Source organism: Nannospalax galili, unplaced genomic scaffold (genome assembly GCF_000622305.1).
Source record: "Nannospalax galili isolate Female #2095 unplaced genomic scaffold, S.galili_v1.0 scaffold115, whole genome shotgun sequence".
Classification (NCBI taxonomy): domain Eukaryota; kingdom Metazoa; phylum Chordata; class Mammalia; order Rodentia; family Spalacidae; genus Nannospalax; species Nannospalax galili.
The window spans coordinates 5,492,237-5,500,749 of NW_008340588.1; positions in this window are offsets into that span (position 1 = coordinate 5,492,237).

Sequence of the window (8,513 nt, forward strand, 5' to 3'; positions counted from 1 at the left end):
CAGGGATTTAGCAGTTCTCCCAGAGTGCAGTAAGATTCTTGCAAGAGCCCAGGTATAAGAGAGGAGCACTTTTGATAGACGACAGTAACGTTTTCCAAACTTGTCTCCAAAGAGCAATAGTCCCTCTGCAATATTATAGATTTTTTTTAAACTTTCATTTCAGTAAACATAAAAGCTTGGGAAATTCTAACTTTATTATAGAACTTTGCTATGATAGTGTGTATTGGAACTTTCCATTAGTGAACCATATTATACAGAATCATATCTATCCTCCAGACTAATTTGACCAAAGAACCTATTCATAGTGTCTGCTAGCATCTCATGGGGTCTTGGTGCTTCAAGGAACACAGATTGCAAAGTGCTGCATTTGTTTAATATGACAAAGCCCATGGAGTAACGGTTGCAAAATGGGAGCCCAGGGACCATCATTCTAGGCAGTCCTGTCGCTGTGCTATTGCCATCTTCTCCCCAGCAAGAACATCTATCCAGTATTTTCTACACCAAATCTCAAACTTCTAGCCGTCATCAGAAGTGGCAGGTTCAAGCCAAGTGACAAACAACTGTGCTCACTAACATCATTCGGGAGCTTTCTCAAGATCTCTTCATAGCCTGTTCCTCACATTTTATGCAATTGTACATTTTTGGTGCCAGGACTATCTGGCTGTACACTTAATTTTCGGTTTTGTTTCAGAGCCCTGTCATTTCATCAATCAGAGCTATTCCATCTGCTAAAATGCTGACAAATCCAGCTGCTTTGTCACTTCTAATCAATTCCACTAATGTTTCCAAGTTCTGTTTCAATTAGCAGGCTATTCTTTGCACTGTTTGATGACTTAATACTACCTACTGTCTGCCGATTAAAAATCAAATTACAAGTTACTTTGTCCTTGACATTTAAAAAAATCCTTTCTTTTTTACTAAATCATTTCTATTTAGCATGTTTACCCCTCTTAAGTTAAATTACGCTCTACCACACTGAGAAGTAAGAGGTTCGATTGTCACACAAAGAATGGATCCATACTGGGATGCCCCTCTTGACATTCACTTAATCCTGGTGCCCTCATTCAGAATTCAATCTTCTTTCATCCAGGTCTTACCATTGTTGCGATTTTTTTCAGCACCTTACTTTAAACACCTACTTGAAGTGTTATTTACTTGGCCATAATCCCTTACTCCTTTTATTTAATTCACCAGGCACAATGCCTGTATTGTCTATTGTCTGCAGTTCTTGACTTTGAAATTTAAGAAGAGCCAGTTAGACATAGTCATCCTTGTTGCTGAGTATATTATCAGCCAAATCCAAGCAATTATGAAGTAGCCATTTGAATACTGTATTTCAAGTGCATCCAATGTCTCTTGCCTGCCTTTCTTTCTCTGAAAAGAAATCTCTGCTTACCTACTTTAATTATATAAAGTTGTACAGATTTTTATTTTTGCTACAAAAATGCAGAAATAGCATAGAATTTTGACTGTCCTTTCCCATGTTCTATGTCACAGCTGACAGTATGGCACTTTAATAGCCGAAAGCAAAACAGCAACAGTGCTGTGGGTCATATTTTTAACTTTAATAACAATCTGTAATTGCCTGCAGCCTTCCTTATTTCTGGTCTTGCTGGTTTCTTGAGGGCCTGTGATAACACAACCCCAAGTTGCCCATCTAATCTTCCTTCTGCCTTCTTTATTTTTTTAATATATTTTTCAGGGTTATCAGGTCTTGCAGTAAAGTAGTCAGAGTCTACAACTCTACCCATCTTCAGGGCATTCCAAGGACCTAGAATTTCCTTCCAGCTTGCAACCTTTCACAACTGTCTTTTCATGTGGCTGGGAGTAGTGAAGGTTGAATAACAGCAGTTTTGCTTCAGATTGAACTGCCTGAATAATCTTTTTTAGACATTTGAAATTATCAAAATGCTGTTTGTCAGTGAAAGTTCCCTTTTCCTTCAGCATCCTGTTTGGATTGTTAATGGAATTCCATGCCTTGAGATGCTGCATTTGTCAAGAGTTTACAATGAGCATATGTGTGTCCAGTTATTCAGCAAACGTTTGGTGAACAACAACTCTATTAGTTACTTTTCTCTTGCCTTTTTACCTAATAAAAGCAACTTAAGGAAAGAAGGGTTTATTTTGGCTCACAATTCATCATGGCTGAAAAGGCACAACAGCAAAAGCTTGTGAGGTGGCAGGAAGGTGAGGCAGCTGGTCACACTGTGTGCACAGACAGGAAGCAGACAGAGCGGTGCTGCTGCTCAGCTCCCTTTTTATATTTTCTCCTTTTTATTCAGCCCAGAACCCCAACCCATGGGACGGTGCTGCCCACATTTCCTTTCCTTTCCTCCTCAGTCAAACCTCACCTAGAGGGTTATCTCCAAGGTGATTCCAAATCCAGCCAAGGTGCCAAGGAAGTTAACCATCACACCAACTGTGTGTTAAGTGCTATCTCAGAAGTACAAGAATTCAACAAGGAACAAAGCAGACAGTGTTCTGATGCATTTACAGTCTGGTGGGAATGCACAATAGTTAATAAGACAGATATGACTGCTAAAGAGAGAGCCAATGCTACCATTGAACAAGGAACAGTGGTAACGTGGGAAGCAATACAGCATGGCAGAAAAGAGAAGGTCAGAAGCCTGATCTTTTGGGTCAAGTCTGACTCCACCCTTAATTAGTTGTTATCTTGGACATGTCACTTAACTTCCCTGTGCCTAATCTGGCTCATCCATAAATTAGAGACAGTAACAAACCCTCGAAGGTGTGTTGTGAAGATCAAATAACTTAATATTGTGACACCCCTAAAACAGTATCCAGCATATTAAAAAATGCTCAGAATATTTAGAATATTAAAAATACAAAACAGACAACAGGAGAGAACCGTGATCTAGGATGTATAATTGCTCAGAGAGTTCACAGCTAGTGTGAGAGAAGACCAGAAAGGCTTCTTAGAATGGGGAGTAGGGAAGAAGCCCCAACCTTAGCTGATGAACTATTGACAACAGATAACTTCTGGGAGAAAGTCAGTTTTCTTTAAGGGCATGATGCTAGATAAGTTAACCAGGCTCCAATGGATGGACACTTGGGAACACAAACTTGATAGGCCTTAATACATATGACAGGGGACATGAAATCTGGCAGGGGACATAAAAGGGGTACTGGTAAGGGAAGGAATCTAAATATTATCAAAATATATTGCATGAAGTTTGAAAAAATTCAACTGAAAAAGATTTTTTAGACTATGTGCAGAGTCTATATGAAACATAAACAAATTTAAAGTTTAGATTTGAGTCTCATTTCCAAGGTGTCATCTCTAACATATCTCATTATGTATCTGCAAATATTCCAAAACCCAAAAAGCTTTGAAGTCTGAAATTTTCTATTCAAGTAGTTAGAATAAGAGATACTGAACCTCTAGCCCAACCCAAATTTAAAGGTACTGAAGAAAAATATTAAAGCAATGACTAACTATGAATAATTGGACACAAATTATGAATAATTATACCAAAAGGTCTCTCTAACTTGTTCAAATAGTGAAGCACCTGAAAATCATGGAATTCTGTATTGCATACCACAGAATGTGATTATCACAAGCTGAAAAGGTCTAATTATCATTATGCATTAAGTCAGATTCAATGTAACACAAGATTCTTACCAAAGAACAGTTGCCACTGATTTGAAATAAGAAAAGGTTTTATGGGAAAAAATAAACATTAACATTCTAAAGAAAAGAGAGGGAGAGAGAAAGGCTTCCTCGACAAGATTGCAGCCTAAAGAAGGAATGGAGGCAACCACTGTGGGGGGAAAGGGAAAGGATGCAGCATTATCTGCATAGCTAGAAACTAAAATGTCCATCAACAACAACTAAAAATACCAGAGCAACAGTTTAGGACCAAGGGTTGAAATTCTTTGGACTAGAACGCCAGAGATCCAGAATGTATATACTGAGCTGGATGTGGTGGAATTAACCTGTAACCCCAACACTGGGGAGGCTAAGGCAAAAGTACCTTGAGTTCAAACACAGCCTGGCCCACATAAGGAAATCCCATCTCAAAACTGAATAGTCCAAGTATTAAATGGGTTTCATTTTTTAGAAGATGTATTTATATATTGACAAGAAAGATTACTATAGCCATAAATAAAAAAATAGTTGAGAATCCCTCCCTTTAAGAAGATCTGCTCTTCCTCACCTAGCAGTAATTAGCTGCAATAGTTCTTTGGCTAAGATGGAAGGCTGCTGCCCATTTCCACACTTCTATGCTGGGTTTTTGTCTGCTTGAGTTTGCGTGGGTCTTGTGCATGCTGAGGGACTCTAGATAGGCTGACTAGACCTGAATGGATGAACTTGCACTGAGGGACATCTGGGGACACTAATTTGACTCGATAGGTCTTAACACAAATGGCAGAATGCATGAAATCCTGAGGTGGGGCTATGGGAGGAGGCCAGTGGGGAAGAGGGTATAAAGATGATTAAGATGTTGTGTATGAAATATGCAAAAATTCAATAAAAATCTACAAAAAAATCAATTTCGTAGGTTTATAAATTTACTTGATTTGTAATAAAACAAAATACATTGGAACAGGGGGAAAAAAGTAGTCTACAATGCTAAGATTCAGAAGCTCCTTCAAATGGTTGAGAGAATAAAAGAGTAAGTGCTGCTCTTCCATGACAGCAAATTTATGAAGCAAATTTCCCAGTCAAGGAGCATAGGTTCCGAATAAGAGGTAGCTCCTTCCAAGAACATCTAAGATACTAAGGTTGCATCTACTTTAGAAGCTGCTGTCACCACTCTCTACCAATACTCTCATTCCTGACAGGGGAAATTGTAACAAAGCCTCATTCTGGGACCAGAGCTGTTCCTGTAAGTCTGCTAGCAGGTGCCAAGAGCTGAAGGCTGTACTGTGGTTTATTCAGTCCGCACTATCCGCAGGTAAAGATGGATATGCAAGGCTTAAGTGTTGCCCTTCCAATCAATGGTCTGAAATTGACTTCATGTTCTACCCCAGGGTATTAGTCTACTTCCATTAGGCCGAATCCTATGAAATCATCTATTTCGTAAGTGCAAAATGACTGAATTCCTGCATTCTCATATGGTTAAAGGTAAGATATGTTATGGGATGTGTTTAGTTTATTGTGATGATTTTTTCCTGAAAAACAAACCACAAGGACTGAAAGTCATCTCTTGGTCTTTGTTTCCACTTTTTTGTTTGTTGAGAACTAGTGTCATGCAGCTCAGACTGGCCTCAAACTCCTGGTCCTGCTTCCTCCACCTACCGAGTTCTGGGAGCACAGGTGTGTACTACTGTGCCCACTTTCTCAACCTGAACATGTGAGCAGTACAGAGTTTACAGTTTCATAGTGAGCATTTCTTTATGCACATGTTCTGACTGCTGGAAAACATATTTCCTTATGGAGAACCTTACAAATTCCTCCCAGTGGTACCAGTTCTTTTTCTAGAGTTTCCTGGATCAGCTGTGACCTTCCTCTTCCACAGAGAATCCTGGACATCCCACACATTCCCTAGCCTTCCACCCACAAGTCATCAGCAAATCTGATGAACAGGTCTCCCCCACTTTATCCAATGCATTCTGGGTATAGATCATTTCAGCCTGTTGAGATTCAACTTACATAAGAGCTGTTCATTGAATACAGCTTTCTCTAACTCCTTAAACTTGGGGTATCTGTCATGCATTCAAAGATGTGACATGTTTATCAGAAAATAGTAATTTGCAGCATCATGTTTTTATGGTCACAATTCTGTGATACTGTCTATGTCACTATCCCAATCATGTAGATGATAGCAAAGTGGTTTGAGAGAAGTCATCGAATATGTGTTAAATGCTTTGGGGGCAAACAGAAGAAAATCAAACAGGGCTAGGCAGCTCAGAAGCTCCATGCCCTTAGGATGTAGAATAGCATCTCTAAATGGCCTTGGTTCTGTTGCATTATGTCAAAGTGGTCATAACAGCTCTAATAGCTTTTTGGCAGCCTTCAAAGTAGGAAGCAATGAAATTGAGAGAAGAGGAGGAAAATAATGTCCTTATTGCCTGTTGCTTCTTACCTGAAAGGGTCATTGACCAAAATTAATCCCAAACTCACACTCCAACCTCATGGCTTTCATTCAGAGTGCAGTTCTCACCAGCCATATCCTCCTCACCTGAGAACTTATTAAAAATGAAAACTCTCAGACTTAGTCCATCGGAAACTCTGAGTCAGAGTCTAGGATTCTAGTTTCATAACAATTTCTCTAGGTAATCCTGATACCTGTCTGTTTTGAAAGTTTCTGTTCCAGTCATGGCAAAGCAGAGCCTGTTTACAACACCTGGATGAGACCACTGGGAATATACCCATTGGAGCTAGGTGCACTGTGGCCGGAATGACAATGAATCTTTTGATAGTCAGAAAAAAGTGGCTAGGAGAACAGCAATGAGGAGTGAAAATGAAGAAAATGGAGAAAAGGGAGGAGCAGGAGGAGGAATGGGAGCAAGGGGGCCCAAACTGTCATGGGAGCGGAAAGCCAGAAACAGATCTCAAGTCTGAAATTATTGATTTCTGCAGATTAAAGAGAGATAATACAACTAATAAACAACTGGAGGAAATCAGTGATCTAATGAAAAACTAGACTTGATTATTCTACTTCAAATGTAATTTAAGAGTGTGATAAGTACCATATCATGACACATTTGCCTAAAAGTGATGCACACTGCAAAAATCAGTCGCTAATTAGAACTTCAGTAAAGTGCCAGATTTCATATGAAGTGTGAGGTGGGGTAAAGAATGTTATTTGTCAAAATGCAAATTACTGATTTTGCATTTCTTCCTACTGATGAACCAGTTTTACTTCTGCAGCGGAGCTGATTTTTTGTTTTGTTTTGTTTTTCTTTTTTCTTAAAACAGAATTTCCATTTCACTATGTAGTGCAAGCTGGCCTATAGCTCTCAATCCTCCAGTCTTCGCCTCCCAAGTGCTAGGATTGCAAGCTTATACCATCACACCCAGATCCCTCCAACACAGTATTAGAACACATACTACATTTAGTTTCCAGTTATTGACACTGCCCAGTATAACAGCAACTAAGCACAGACAGCTATTGAGCCTTTTCATGTAAACTTTTCCAAACACCAACCAGACAAGAGAAAAACAAACAGAGGTGGAATTTGTAATTACCCATGTACCTGTGACATAGTGTATTAGTCACTTTTCTGTTGCTGTGGTAGAAACACTGACCCAAGCAATTTATAGAAGGAACGGTTTATTTGAGCTTACGGTTCCAGGGGAATTATAGTCCAGGCATGGTGGCAGAGGTGGCTGGAGGAGGAGCAGAAGCTAAGCTCTCATATCATCACGCAGGCACAGGAAGCAAGAGAGCGACTGGCGATCTGGCAAGGTTTAATCTTTACTTATATCTTTACTCTCTAAGCCCACCCCCAGTGACTTGCTTCCTCCAGGATAGCCACACCTTCTAAAACCTACCAAAACAGCGCCACCATCTGGGGACAGAATGTCCAAATACTTGGAGCCTATGGGGGACATTATCATTCAAACCATCACATTCCACCCCCTGGCCCACATAGGCTCATGACCATATAAAAATGCAAAATGCATTTAGTCCAACTTTAAAAGTCCCCATAATCTTCATCAGTCTCAATACTATTTCTCAATACTATTTAAAAGTTCACAGTCCAGTCGTTTCTGAGACTCAGGTAAATACCTTTACTGTAAGCCTCTATAAAATCAAAAGACAAATTACATACTCCTAACATAGAGTGGAACCGAATACACAATACCATTCCAAAAGGGAGGAATGGAGGCATAGTAAGGAAATAACGGACCAAAACAAGACTGAAAACCAGCAGGACAAACACCAAATCCAGTAGCTCCACATCCAACTTCTGGGACTTTACTTCCAAGGGGCTTACATGGCTCAGCCTCTCTAGCTTTGCTGTGTGCAACACACATCTCTGTCTTGTGCTGGTACCACTCCCTGCATGCAGGTCTTGGCAGATGCCTCACAGCTCTGGCATCACAAACTTCTTGGAGTCTCCATTGCCAACCAGGCTTCACCTTCGCAGCTTAGTGTAATGGCCTATCAGGGCCTTCTCTAAGCAGGGAAATCCCTGCTTCACACTGCCTGGCCTCCAAGGCTCCCTGAAACCTCAGAGGAAGAATTGATGACCGCTTCACTCTTCCATCTTTCATGCCTCTAAAGCCAGCACCTGGTGAATGACAATACCAAGTTTGACTGCAAGTTTGAGATGGACTCCAGCCTGCTTTATCCATTTTAGAAGCTTTTCTCTTCTATGACCCCCTGCAGCATTTTCCTTTCACAAGTTGGAGGCTTAACTGGGTGTGGTCTTGTCCTGGAGGCACTCTCTCCATTGCTCAAGATTGAATCTCTAGGCCCCTCCTTAATCACTTTAATCTCCTTATCAATGGGATCCTATCCATCACATGCCCAGGATCCAATATTTATCTTCCTAAGGCCCTTTTTCAATACATCCTGTACACTCTTTATCACTTTCGG